Source organism: Carlito syrichta, unplaced genomic scaffold (assembly GCF_000164805.1).
Source record: "Carlito syrichta isolate Samal-C Ts95f unplaced genomic scaffold, Tarsius_syrichta-2.0.1 Scaffold311396, whole genome shotgun sequence".
In the NCBI taxonomy this organism is placed as follows: domain Eukaryota; kingdom Metazoa; phylum Chordata; class Mammalia; order Primates; family Tarsiidae; genus Carlito; species Carlito syrichta.
Genome location: NW_007255492.1, coordinates 191,423 through 205,522, shown reverse-complemented (window position 1 = coordinate 205,522; position 14,100 = coordinate 191,423). Strand labels below are relative to the sequence as shown.

General features: G+C 49.2%; 1 pseudogene; it reads left to right on the top strand.

The window, feature by feature from the left end:
* The first annotated feature begins 2,083 nt into the window (after positions 1-2,083).
* Positions 2,084-11,564, top strand: LOC103271189 (annotated as a pseudogene).
* Positions 11,565-14,100: the final 2,536 nt, after the last annotated feature.

Below are 14,100 nucleotides of genomic sequence, written 5' to 3'. Positions count from 1 at the left end.
CATCCCAGGTGTGTGTGACTCCTTGGGACCCCTAGCTCTTTCTGCCTGTGTGCTTCTTTCCTGACCTCCTGTCTTGACACTCCCCTGAGGCTGCCAGCACAGGCTGCTGTCTGAACTCAGAACTGAGTCTCCATCGGACTGATGGTTCAGCATAGGCCTCTGAGAAGCTAGCCTGAGGTGGTTTGGGATACCTATGGTTGGGCACCTTATTTGGTGTTTGTTTTTAAGGTTTCCAGAAAGGTTGCTTGGAGTGTTGGTGGCTAGGACCGATACTCAGGTTTTCAACGTGGGGACTTTTTGAGAGCGACACAGAACTCCTGTCTAGGCTCCCAGAAGTTCAAGTTTGGTCACTTGACTGCAGGCCTAGAGAACAAAGGCCGCAGAATGGGACTGATGGCGAATTCTTGCCCCCACCCCCAGGGCTATGCAGTACCTGGCATCAACTGCAGAGAGTTGCCTTCCATGGGGACCAGCAGAGGAGTGGGCAATCCTGAAGTCCAATCCCACCATCCAAGCTGCCATCGACCTCACGGGGTGGGGCATGGGTGGGGATGGGACTGCAGGTACAGTCATGTGCCACAGAAGGATGTTCCATCAAGGATGGGCCGCATCGCAAAGGTGATCCCAAGAGATAATACCGTATTTTTACTGCACTTTGCTGGGTTTAGACACAAAAATCTTTTACATTGTGTTAAGTTGTCTCCAGTATTCAGCAAGTAACATGCCATACAGGTGTGCAGCCTGGGAGCCGGGGCCACACCATACAGCCAGATGTGTCACCTACTGTCTAGGTTGGTGTGAGTGTGCTCTATGATGTTCACACAGTGACAAAGTCACCTAACAATGCATTTCTCAGAATGTGTCCCTGTCTCAGCAACCCATGGCAGTGATCCCATATGAAACAGGTCCTCTGTGTTCCTCAAGTACCTTGGACATAAGACTGAGTGAGAGTGGTGTGAAAGCATGACCTTTCTCCCCATCCCGGAACCACTAGACTCTAACCTAGAATGAGTCCATCCTGTGGAAGTGGAATTTGGTTCAGAGCATGGCAGAAGGTAGTATTCATTATGATTATAATTTTGTGAGCCAGGGCGAGGTGTGAGGATGTCCCCGGGCAACTGGGAAACGTCTCTGCTCAGAGCCGAGGTCCCTTATCTACTGTCACACGACTGGGATATGCAGGGACATGGGGCTTCACTCCAAGCCTGGCAGTCTTCAGAGTCTTATAGTGCAAAAAAGCCCCTTGCCGTCTCTCCAGGGAAATGCCACTGACTGTACTAGCATTGGGAAAGGAAGGAGGACACCCTGACCCCCTTTAGAAATGCTACCGATAATGAAGTGTGTCTTTTTTTGAACTGGAGTCTCACTCTGTTGCCCAGGCTGGAGTGCAGTGGCACACTCACAGCCACTGCAGCCTTGACCTGCTGGGCTCAGGTGATCCTTCTGCCTCAGCCTTCCAAGTAGCTGGGACTATAAGGGCTCATTTTTGGATTTGTTGTAGAGACAAGTTCTAGCCAAGTTGCCCAGGCTGGTCTCAAACCCTAGGCTCAGGCAGTCCTCTCACCTCGGCCTCCCAGAGTATTGAGATCACAGGCATGAGCAACTGGGCCCGGCCTGGAGTGTCTAAAAGCCATGAAAGGAAAGGGCAGGAAGTAGGATTTGCCGGGAGTGGTCAGCTCGGGCTGAGCTAGGAGTGTGAGCCTGAGGGCAGACGGAGGATCCCCTGCACAGGTAGGAACTGGCACAGGTAGGTGTTGCCAGCAGTGCTGTGGCAGGCTGCCCTTTCGAATGATCACCTTGGAGGTACAGAAAGAGCAGGAACCACACCCACAGGCAGGTGATGGAACTGGTGGTGCACAGTGCTGATTCTCCAGAGTCCTTGATATCTCAGGGCCAGAGGAGACAGGAGCTGGAATGCTCGTATGGCAAGGGAAACCCGGGTCTGCAGCTCTGGAGTGGGAGGCCTGAGAGATCCACGTGGTCGGGGGATTGCCGCTCCTCATCCTGTCATTTGCTTGATTGTGAAAAATGAATGTTCAGAAAAGAGCAAAGGGTTTTTTCAAGCACCAGAGGTGGGCTGAGGATGCATATGAGGAAGACTGGAGATGGTGTGTCACAGACACTGATAAAGGGCACCGGGCCAGTGCACTGCTCCCTGGTTACAGCCCGCAAGGTAGGTCCTGGCCCCAGGAGAAGGGAACTGAAGGCCGGCTGGGATCTGCCCTGAGGCCCCTTGCCCACTGCATGCCTTTGGGTCAGCTGCTCACCCTGCCATGGAAGTGAGCTGCAGCCCCAGGCCCCAGGCCCCATCCCCTCCTCACCATGCCACACAGACACTGAGAATGAAGCGGCCCTTTGCCTGCTCCGGCCTCCTCTGGCCCTCACATGAAGGCTCTGGGCTCGGTCCTCGGTCTCTGCAGTAGGAAGGCGTTTAGCTGCATGAGAGTCTCAACTTTTTTTTCTTTTTGAGTCAGGGTCTTACTCTGTGACCCAGTTGGAGTGCAGTGGCAGAGTCACAGCTCACTGCAGCCTCAATCTCCTGGGTGCAGGTAATCCTTCCACCTCAGCCTCCCTAGTAGGTGGGATTGCAGGCATGTGCCACCACACCTGGCTAATTTGTTTGATTTTTGTGGAGATAAGACCTCGCTATGTGGCCCAGACTGGTCTCGAACCCCTGGGCTCAAGCAACGCTCTGGTCTTGACCTCTCAATGTACTGGGATTATAGGTGTGAGCTACCACGCCCAGTCTCAACTTCGGACATGTGGTGTTTATCAGTCAGTCTGCTGAAGACCTAGGATTGATTGTGATAGAATTAAAAGGCTTGCCATTCCCTATTTATGTGCATACAGTATTGAGGTGCCACATTTGCAATTGATAGTCAGTTTTAGAGCAACAGTACTATTGGGGATCTGGTATGTAGGACGTTGGCTGGTGAGTATGTTTTCCTTCTTGTGTGGGGCCCTCATATACACCGCAACTCTTCCTGATCACAATGGGTGGTCATTTCTCCCCTGTGATGGCAACACAGGGATGCTCCTCATGGAGGGAGAGCCAGCATAAACAGCCTAACTTCCAAGGACAAGCCCCTTTGCTAGGGGTGAAGGATGCCCATTAGGGACACAGAACCTCCATTCCACTCGTAGTCTTACAGTAAAAACATACGTAAATATCGGATTTATGTGAAGCCAAAGTAAATTTCAGTCCATTCCCTATCAAAGCACAAGTTATTCATTGGTAGAGTTCAAATTAAAGGGGTTTTTCAGGTTGGGCGTGGTGGCTTACTTCTGTAATCCCAGCACTTTGGGAGGCAGAAGTGGGAGGATCGCTCGAGCCCGGAAGTTTGAGACCAGCCTGGGCAACACAGTGAGACCTTGTCTCTACAAAAAAATTTTTTAAGTTAGCTGAATGGGCTGGTGTGCGCGTGTGGTCCCAGCTACTCAGGAGGCTGAGGTGGAAGGATTGCCTGAGCCCAGGAAGTGGAGGCCATGGTGAGCCGTGATTGTCCCACTGTACTCTAACCTGGGTGACAGAGTGAGACTCCAACTCAAAAAAAAAAAAAAAAAGATTTTTCCATCGAGTCAAATATTTAGCTCCTCAGGGATTAATTACCCAGACTCTCTGTTTTCTTTGTTATTGTTCTGCGGGCCTCAGTCCCACCTTTACATGGCTTCAGTTTCTCTCTCTGGCACGGTGATGGCTGGTTTTTCACTTGTGTGGCCAGCATGATGCTGAACCCAGCTCCTCCATTTTAATCTAACCCTCCCCTGAGCCCCATGAGTGGCACGGAGGAGAAACTGAGGCTCGGAAGTGGTGTGGCTTGTCCAGGATCTCACAGCAGACCTGGCGTCAGCCCAGGTCCCTCTGATCCTGTCGCGAGGCTCCTGCAAACACCACATGGTTGCATCTTGCGATGGTGACAACTGTCTCCCCTGTAGGAGTGTGAACTCCTTCAGGGCGGGGTTGAGGTGCGGGGTCCCTCAGGACCCGCTGTTAGTTGTCTACTGGATCCAGCTGGAAGGGTTTGGAGGCAAAGTTTGAAATGAACTGAAGTGGGGGTCAGCCCTAGGTGGACTGCCCGTGCCACCTCTCTGGATCACGGAAGCTGAACTCTGCAAAACCTAGCCCTCACTGGAGCTGTCTTTGGTCCTGCTCCAGGGGGCATGGTGTGTGTGCCCACAGCCCTTTGACGTGATGAAAGTGAAGATGCGGGCGGACCCTGGCCTGTACTGGGACCTCACCGACTGCTACCCGAAGACCTACTCCCGGGTGGGCTTCCACAGCTTCTGCAAGGGACCCCCCCAGCGTTGATCACCATCGCCGAGAACTCCATCCTCTTCATGTGCTACAGCTTCTGCCAGCAGGTGGTACGGAGAGTGCACGGACTCGACAAGCAGGCAGAGATCTGAGGTGAGTCAAGGTTGCAACACTTTGTTTAAAGAAAGACCACTGGGTCGGGGATGGTGGCTCACGCCTGTAATCCCTGCACTTTGGAAGGCTGAGGTGGGAGGATCCCTTGAGCCCAGGAGTTTGAGACCAGCTTGGGTGACAAAGTGAGACGTCAGCTCTACAAAAATAAGGAAAGAAAGAAAAAATCAGACGAGTGTGCTGATACGTGACTGTAGTCCTAGCTACTTGAGAGGCTGAGGAGGGAGGATCGCTTGAGCCCAGGAGTTCAAATCACAGTGAGCTATGATCATGCTACTGCACTCTATCTAGTCTAGGTGAGACCCTGTCTCAATTTTTTAAAAAATGATTTTTTCAACCACTTTTAAAAAATTGTTTTCTCTTTTTTGTTTTTGAGTTGATTTCTCACTCTGTCGCCCAGGCTGGAGTGCAGTGGCACAATCATGGCTCACCACAGGTTTGACCTCCTGGTTCAGGGGATCCTTCCATGTCAGTCTCCCGAGTAGCTGGGATTATAGGTGTGCACCACCCCACCTGGCTAATTCTTAGATTTTTTTTTTTTTTTTAAGAGACGAGGTCTTGCTATGTTGGCCAGGCAGTCTTGAACTCCTGGGCTGAAGCAGTTCCCTGCCTTAGTCTCCCAAAGTGCTGGGATTACAGGTGTGAGCCACCATGCCCAGCCTCAAACGTTATTCTGTAAGCGTCATGATGGCAAAGGGCGATCGTGGTGTATCGGCGGGAATTTGAAACCCTGATGCAGTGGCAGGTGTCAGCGACTCATGTAGGTTCCTTGTGTACAGAAGTGTCCTCTGCAGTGTGTGGAGATGGGAAAAGGAGGTGTGCTCTTTTAAGGCAGGAATTAGAGCGCGAGGGGTGGAGCTTGCTTTTTAAAGGCTTGGGGCCAGGTAAAGTGGGTGGAGGCAGAGAGGAGGGTTGAGTGCCCACCCAAAGACCCTCCAGCACAGAGAGGGCAGGAGGGCAGGAGGGAAGAAAGAGAGAATGGAGCCAGGCACCCCACAGGGCGGCAGAGCACAAACAAAGGGATTGGCAGCTGCAGTGCTGTTCCCGCTGAGGAAGAGGCAGTCTGAGGGAGGAAGCCTGGAGTCTAGCGCTCTATCCTCCTTAGGGAAGGATGCAGTGGGGAGGGAAGACAGGACGCAGTGAGCAGCCCCGGCAGGTCTGGAGAAGGAGCCATGCCCTCTCCAGTGGCCACAGGACAAGGATGGCGACTTCTGCCACCTGGCAGGGGGGACACTATTAGGGGTCTGGCCCTGCCTTCCCCTCCTCTCTTGGCCTGTGTGCAGAGGTCAGGCAGATCCGAGCCTGCTGTCTTTCTGAGGGAGACAACGCTGGCCAGCTGCCTTTTCCATGCTGTCACTGTCTCCAGGACCTGAGCTGCTCAGTGTCCTTGGGAGGGTTAGAAAGTGCTTCCTAGTGTCTCTCTCTTCTTTCTTTTTCTTTTTTGAGTTGGAGTCTCTTGCATGGGCTGAAGTGCAGTGGCACGATCACAGCTCATCGCAGCCTTGGCTTCCTGCCTCAGGCCATCCTCCTGCTGTTGCCTCCTGAGTAGCTGGGACTACAGGTGCACGCCACCATGCCCAGCTAATGTTTTGATTGTTTTTTTTTTTGTAGAGATGTGATCTCACTATGTTGCCCAGGCTTGTCTTGAACTCCTGGGCTCAAGTAGTCCTCCCTCTTTGGCCTCCTAGAGTGCTGGGATTGCAGGTGTGAGCCACCACACCCAGCCCTAGTGTCTCTCTTGTGAGGCCGCACTATGAGCACGTTGTTTCCACAGGCACTTGTTATTTTGTTAAACTTGCTCAGGAGTGCTGCAGCAGAGAAATCTTGTTTTTCAGCGCTGTCTAATCTGGCACACTGATCTTTTTTGAGCATGAAGCCTTTTCTTTCTCGTCCTGAAGAGCCGTGTTGGCTTGTTACCTGTCTTGGAGTGTGCGAAGTTCTGACACATATGTCTGTCTTTGTACCCCTCACTGTTGTCCTGTGAGAAGAACGAGCAGGTGGTGTTATCTCCATCTTTCCGATGGGGAACTGAGGTGCAGGCCTTGACACGCTCAAGATGGCCTGGCTGAGGACTTGAATCCATGTCTTCTGAGCCCTGCCAAGTCTTCTTTTCAGCAAACCACAGTTAGGGGGAGGGGTGCTGGAATATTTGCTAGGAGTCAGACCTTGAAAGAAGATTAATCAAGAGCAGTGGGTTGATGCAGTGTCTCATGCCTATAATTTCCAACACTTTGAGAGGCCAGCGCAGGTGGGTTGCTTGAGACCAACCTGGACAACATAGCAAGACCTCATCTCTAAAAAAAATTTTTTTTTTAATTTGCTAAGTGTGGTGGTGCACACCTGTAATCCAAGCAACTCAGGAGGCTGAGCCACAAGGATTGCCTGAGCCCAGGAGGTCGAGGCTGTAATGAGCTGTGATTGTGCCACTGCACTCCAGCCTAGGCAACAGAATGAGACCCCGACTTAAAAAACAAACGAAATCAAGAGCAGTGAAAGGAAAGGACTGCCTGTGGGAGCCCACTGACTCTCCATGTTGTTAATGTTTGTCTGCTTTGGGGTTGAATAGGAACCAGTAGTGTTCTGCTTTTGACTTTTGGCCAGATGGGGTCTCACACAGCAAGAGGCTCAGGGCGCATGTTTATTGACTGGATGACAATGAAATGATTCTAACCGTCCTGCGCCTGTTGCTGTCTTGCCTCTGGTTCTTTATAGAACCAGGAGCCCATGTGCCTCGTTTTGTGCCATGGCAGATGAAAGTATTTATTAGAAAGCCAAAGTCCACTGCAGGTCCAAGCCTAGAGGGATTAGAAGGATGCAGAACCAAGAGGTTTTGGAGACTGACTTTGGGGGATGATCTTTTATCTCATCTTAGGCTGAATTGACTTCCACGTTCATTGACTGCCACCTTAGTTCTGGCAACCTTGGCCATCTCTGGTTAATGACTCCAGTTGACTATTGCCAGACAGGGGGCTGACAGAGAGTCTCCAAGTGTGGCCAGATGTGGATCTGTGTCGAGGACCGTGGCTGCCTTGAGAGAGCGGCGAGAGATTAAGACACAGACACAAAGACATCAAGAAAAGCTGGGGCCAGGTGGGATACGTTCCTCTGACGGAGGAGAACTGGCCCTGAACTGACTCAGCACGCTTATTTTATAATCAAGCACAAAGGAAGTTGGGAGGTATTCAAGGTCTATGAGGGAGCTACAGCGGATTTTGTTGCTACCTAAAAGGCAAGTTGTTCCATGGCTATCTTGTTGTCGCCAAGGCTTTATCAGTACTATGTGCCCCCGGATGCGTGGACATCTGAGACGCCGTTCCGTGTTGCAGGCCACATCCCTTGCTCTTTGGCTGGGGTGCAGAGCAACCAAACGGGACCTTGCCTTGGCTTGGGGCCTTGCCTTTGCTCCAGGTCTGCTGTCTGGACAGCACTCATCCACTCCCTACAGATTGCAGCTGCCTCTAAGACAGCAGAAACAGTTTCAGGCCTTGGTTTTAACAGGAGAGAAGAAGTGAAGTCAGGAGGGCAGGCGGGCCAGTGCAGACCCATTATGTGCCTGGCTCGCCTCTGTCCGCAGGCTTAAGGTTGATTCTCTAAAACCAAAAGGAAGAGGGGACTGCTCGTGGTGTCTTCCTCCTGAAAGAAAGCCCCCTCCGGCCAAGGCCTCTGAGACAGCCAGGTGTGAAGCAGGCCTCCTTCTGGAAAGCAGTGCCACTAACCCCTCAGTGTTTTTGCCTCTAGGCCTTAAATAAAACTAGGCCTCGGGCCATCCTCCATGCTCCACATCCAGCCAGGAGCAACTGCCGGGACTGTAGCTTCCTAAGGCCTCACCAGAAGCCTCCTTTTTAGAGGCCGGGATCTCGCTGTGTGGCCCAAGCTGGAATGCAGTGGTGATTCACACGTATGATCACAGATCATAGTGCCCTTTGGCCTGGAACTCCTGGGCTCAAGCGAACGTTCTGCTTCAGCCTCCTGAGCAGCTGAGACTACAGGTAGGGCCACAGTCCCTGGCTCCCTTTTTGCCGAGGTGCCCTTAGCTTGGTGAGTGCTGGACGGGTCAAGCAGCCAACGGGTGACCGCGCGTGTGTGCTTTCAGAGATCCGCAGAATGCAGCTGCTGAGTCCTTGGCCTCTGCCTTTGTGGCGCTGGTGCTTTGCCCTACCGAGCTCGTGAAGTGCTGGCTGCAGACCATGTACAAGATGGAGGTGTGGGGAAAGATAGCCAAAGGCCACAAGTAAGCACTGCTTGGGCACCGTCTCGCTGTGTTTCCCGGGCTGGTAACATTTTTTCTTGAAACACACACGCACACACTATTGTGAACATTCCTACACGTCATAAGTGCATGGTTCTATAAATAGTCACACAATTTATGTGCTCTTGTAATCCGTGTCCAGACTAGCAGACCATTAGCAGCACCTGGAAGCTGCCCATATGTCCTTTGGAAGTAGTTTAAGGTAACTTAAAGATGGTAATAGTTATATCACAAGGCTTAGGCAAGTGGACACCTTGCAAGAAAGTGAGTGTCAGTTGACTATGGTTTTTAAAAAATCTTTAATTTTAATTTTTTTGTAGAGATGGTCTCAAACTCCTGGGCTCAAACAATTCTCCCACCTTGGCCTCCCATAGTGCTGCGATTACAGGTGTAAGCCTTTGTACCTGGCCGAATTGACTTTGTGTCTGTGGCCTAGCAGTGGCCACACAAGGGATTTATGATCGCTTGGGGCTCAGACTTGGATTGGAGGGCAGGTTAACCAGGCAGAACTGGATTCCGTGTTGCATTCACCCAAAGCGGTGCTACAGGAAGGGACTGGCTGGTTCAGAATGCTGATGGAGACTTCAGAGGCCCTCAAAAGGAAAATCAGGCCAGGCTTGGTAGCTCAGCCTGTCATCCCAGCACCTTGGGAGGCTGAGGCAGGTGAATTTGCCTTGCCTGATCCCACGGGTTCAAGACCAGCCTGGGCAACTTGGCAAGCCCTAGTCTCTACAATAAATAAAAAATTAGCCAGGTGTGGTAGCGTGTGCCTGTAGTTCTTCTACTTGGAAGACTGAGGTGGAAGGATTGCTAGAGCCCAGCAGGTTGATGCTGGGGTGGCCGTGAGTATGCAGTCCAGCCTGGGCAACAGAATGAGACTCCAACTCAAGGGAAAAAAAAAAGGAAATCATTGTTTAAAGCTGTGGCCTTTACTTCGTTTTGATTTTTTCTTTTTGAGTCAGGGTCACCTGTCACCCAGGCTGGAGTGCAGTGGCACAATCACAGCTCACCACAGCCTTGACCTCCTGGGCTCAGGCAATCCTTCCTCCACAGCCCCCCAAGTAGCTGGGACTACAGGCGTGCACCGCTATGCCTAACTCTTTTTTAAAAAGTTTTTTTTTGTGGAGACAGGGTCTTACTATTTTGCTCAGGCTGGTCTCTAACTCCTAGACACAAGACATCCTCCCTCCTCGGCCTCCCAAAGTGCTGGGATTATAAGTGTGAGCCATTGCACCTGGCTTTCCATTTTAATAAAATTTCTTTACTGATAAAGAAAACAACACTCGCTCTAAAATGACTGTATTTATGCTTCTCTAAGATATTTCCTTCCCAAAGAAGGATGCCTTTTATTCTCAGAATTCCTGCTTCCTCTTTGACAGCTTAAAGTGCTTGAGAAGGTCTGTTGTTGGGTGTGAATGCCCCTGTCTTTGCTTCCTCCCCTGTTTGCTTGCCATAATTGCACCTCTCACTCTGTGTCTCCTCCCAGGACAGTTTGGTCTGTTGTGAAGCGTATCTTTAGGAAGGATGGCCCCTTGGGCTTCTACCATGGACTCTCCAGCACTTTGCTTCAAGAAGTAACTGGCTATTTCTTCTTCTTCGGTGGCTATGAACTGAGTTGATCATGTTTTGTATCAGGGAGATCCAAAGATGTAAATGTGTCTGCATTGACAGCATCTGGGTATGATGGTGTCTGCTCCCTGAAAGTGGTTTCTGCCAGGCAGGGTGGCTTACACCATAATCCCAGCACTTTAGGAGGCCGAGGCAGGAGGACTGCTTGAGCCCAGGAGTTCAAGACCAGCCTAGGTAACATAGCAATACCTCATCTCTACTAAAAAAAAGTTTAAAAATTAGCTGGGCATGGTGGTGTGTGCCTGTAGTCCCAGCTGCTTGGGAGGCTGATGTGGAAGGATTGCATGGGCCCAGGAGGTCAAGGCTGCAGTCAGTTGTGATCATGTCACTGCAGAGTGCAGTGACAGAGTGACACCCTGACTGAGAAATTAAATAAGGTGTGGTTTCTGTGGATTCTCTGCTCCTTGTGCCCACCCGACCCATGACAGTGCCCTCCTGGCATGTGGAAGGTTCTGGGTGCCAGAATGTAACACAGAAGCAGACACTTGCTAGCAGCCTTCCTCTTGACTCGGAAGTTTCCTCAATACTGGGCTCAAGTTAAACATCCCAGACTTTCTTACAGGAGGAATGTGTTAATTTTTCTGGGTTCATTTTAGGAGAGAAGAAATACAGAGACCTCTTTTCCCATGGGGAAATCAGCTACAAATCCTACTGTGATAAGCTTAAACCTTGGTCATCTTGAAAGTATTTTAAGAACAATGAAAGTTGTAGTTCTTTGTAGCGTATTGTGTTTAGCTTTTTGGCACAATTGTGTGCAATGTTAGGTTCACGTGAGGTTTTCTTAACCATCTCTCCAGTGCGTTGGATCTATTCTGGGATGAATCAAGCTCCCAGACTTTGCTGTGTTTCATAAGACCATTTTGGTTTTTAATTGTAAAGGAAGAACCAGAGCTTTTGGGTATTGAAATATTAAAATACGTAGGTGACCTCTGGAAATGTCACATCAGTTATTCTTGAGATAAGATACCACGGACTGTTTTTTTTTTTCTAGGCCCTGTTCCTTTGATGTTAAGTGGTGGAGTTGGTGGAATTTGCCTCTGGCTGCCTGTGTACCCCGTGGATTTTATCAAATCCAGAATTCAAGTTGTTTCCATGTCAGGAAAACAGGCAGGATTTATCACCACCTTTGTTGTGAAAAATGAAGATGAGTGGGAACCTGTTTTCCTAGCATCTAGGAGAGATCTGAACACTTGGCATATAGATGTCTTTATTTTGATTTTTCAAAGAGAGAGCACAGGAACAGAGAAACTATTTGTTTAATCTGTGTCCCAGATAGAGCACAGATATCTTGTTCATTACCAGTAGCAGCTCCTGCTTAAATTTGCATATTATATGAAGTTTTACAAAGTACTTACACCTCCCTTATCTAATTCAATCTTTTTTTTTTTTTGAGTAAGGATCTCACTGTTGCCCAGGCTGTAGTGCAGTAGTGTGATCACAGCTCACAGCAGCCTTGACCTCCTGGGCTCAGGAGATCCTTCCGCCTCAGCTTCCTGAGGAGCTAGAACCACAGGCACATGCCACTGATGCCTGGCTAATGTTTTTTTGTAAAAATGAGGTCTAGCTGTGGCAGGATGCGGCAAATTCTCAAATATATTTCTTGTATAATTGAGTAAATAAACATAGAAACACATGTAGCTGATTTGGGATCAGCAGTTGGCCTCACCTGGGCTGAATATCTCCCACTAGCCCAGCGGCAGTTAAAGGTATTCCCTTTTGAAAGGCAAGTTGCAACTTTAGAGACACACCAGGCACCTGGCAGGTTTTGTTTAAGAAAGGCCAAATGACCCAGAGACTGCCCATATCATGGAAATGGAAAAGAGTCTTATCTAAAACCCCCCTTCTGAAGTTGACGGTTAACAATCCTGCAGTTCCTGGAAACCATTTGTTCTTTGAAAAATCTAATTTTGCTGAGTACAGCCTTGTAAAATTCCAAAGGAAGTATGTAATCACTCAACACGACCCCTCCCTTACCTAAACAAGGGTATAAGACCCCACTTCTCCTGTTCTGGGCGCTCGATTTGGATGCATTAGACCCTCCAGCCCACTGGGATGGCCAATATAATAAAGCGCCACTTCCTGTAGAATCTCGGTGTCACAATCTCTCTATTTTTCCTGCCACATTTCTGGTGCATTGGCTGGGAAATGCGGAGTTTGGAGACGGTGTGTTCCACCTCCTTTGTCATCGAGGTACGACTTCCAGGGCAACCGGAAGGGCAATCTCGCCTGGCATGCAACGGACCTTTTGATTCGTGGGAAGGAGGCCCCTCCCGGCACACTGAAGCTCGGACCACGAAAGCATGATAGGAACCCAAGAGGCAAGGAACTGGCATAAGGACGACCACTTGACAGAAAGGACAGAAAGACCACCCGATGGAAAGGGTAGGAATAAAGGCCTTTTCATAGACCTTCCAATGGATGGCAGAAGGGGAGCTTGATCACCTCCCGGAGCCTGGTAGTAATCTTCCAGACTGAAGGAAAGGGCTGAAAGGCAGTGGAAGGAAACACTGTCTGAAGATGAACCTGTAGGCTCCTAGGATTAGGACAGAGAGTTGAAGAATGTTCTGTGTGCTAGTGTGTGAATGAGACGGACGGTGGGAGGGCTCCGCATAAAGTTAGTTTGCGTTGGGGGTGTACCAACCTGCCAATTGCTAAGAGGTGTCTGAGATATCTTCGTGAGAAGTATGACTGGAGGGGGACAAAGCAGATGTTTCCCATCCCCCTCATTCTCTTATTTGTGTGTGTCTGTCATTTTAAATCAACCAGCTAAAAAGCTGGTTGAGTTATTATGCTTTGTTTGGTGGGACATGTTGTATTTTAAAAACTTGATTGGTGCATATTTCTTTATGTCATTTTATGTCTCCCTTTATTTGTGTGGTGTTTTCTCCCAACCCATTGGCACTGTTAAAATTTCTGCCTTTTGTTGTTAAGGTTGTGGAAAAATTACCTGCTGCGTATAAGAAGTGTTACCGTTTATCTTAAATTCTTTCTGGGGCCACATCCCCTCCCTTCCTTAGCCTGTGTTCTCCTCCATAAATTTTGAAGGAACTCATTCTAATCCACCTGTAAAGAAACGTAGAAATGGCTTTTATATGCTACTTAACCTTTTGCCAACTCAGTGTAAGTTAATGCTAGCCTTGGAGAAAAAATTTTTGTAATCTTTCTCTGGCGACTAAGGGAATGAATAGGCTGTGCTTGTTTTCAAATGCTAAATGCCAGGTTAGTTGAAAGTAAATCTGTTTCTAAAGGTTTAGGCCTTGCCTAAGATTGTAATCAACTGCTTGTCCCTATAAAACTGTTGGGAAGTCCCTTAGAGTCTGTAATGTATGCTGAGGCCCTATTTATATTGTAATGCTAAATAACACTAATGCTTGTGTTTTTGGCTATGCCTGACTAGCATACCTCTTATAAGACTGGTAAAGCTTTAAATGCTAAATACTTTTCAGGACTTACTAAGTCATGGGAACTGGCCATTCCCACCTGATTAAGTCACCTTGTAAGCTCAGTACTTCACCTAAGGGACAAGTCAAGTACTAGGCACACTCTGTGGTGCATAGACTGAGACTTAATCACTCTCATTTAATTGTCCACGTCTTACAACTAAGGCTGCTGTTTAGTAATTCATGAGGATATTTGACAATTTTGTCTGTTCATAATTAGGAATAAGTAGGAACAGATCCTCTTACATCTATGTGATCTGTTCACTCTAAAAAGGTTTTGTACCAGGCCGTTTTTATAGACATCACTGAAAAGTCATGGAGCAAAAGGGAAAAAAATGTGGGGGGGGGGGCTTCAA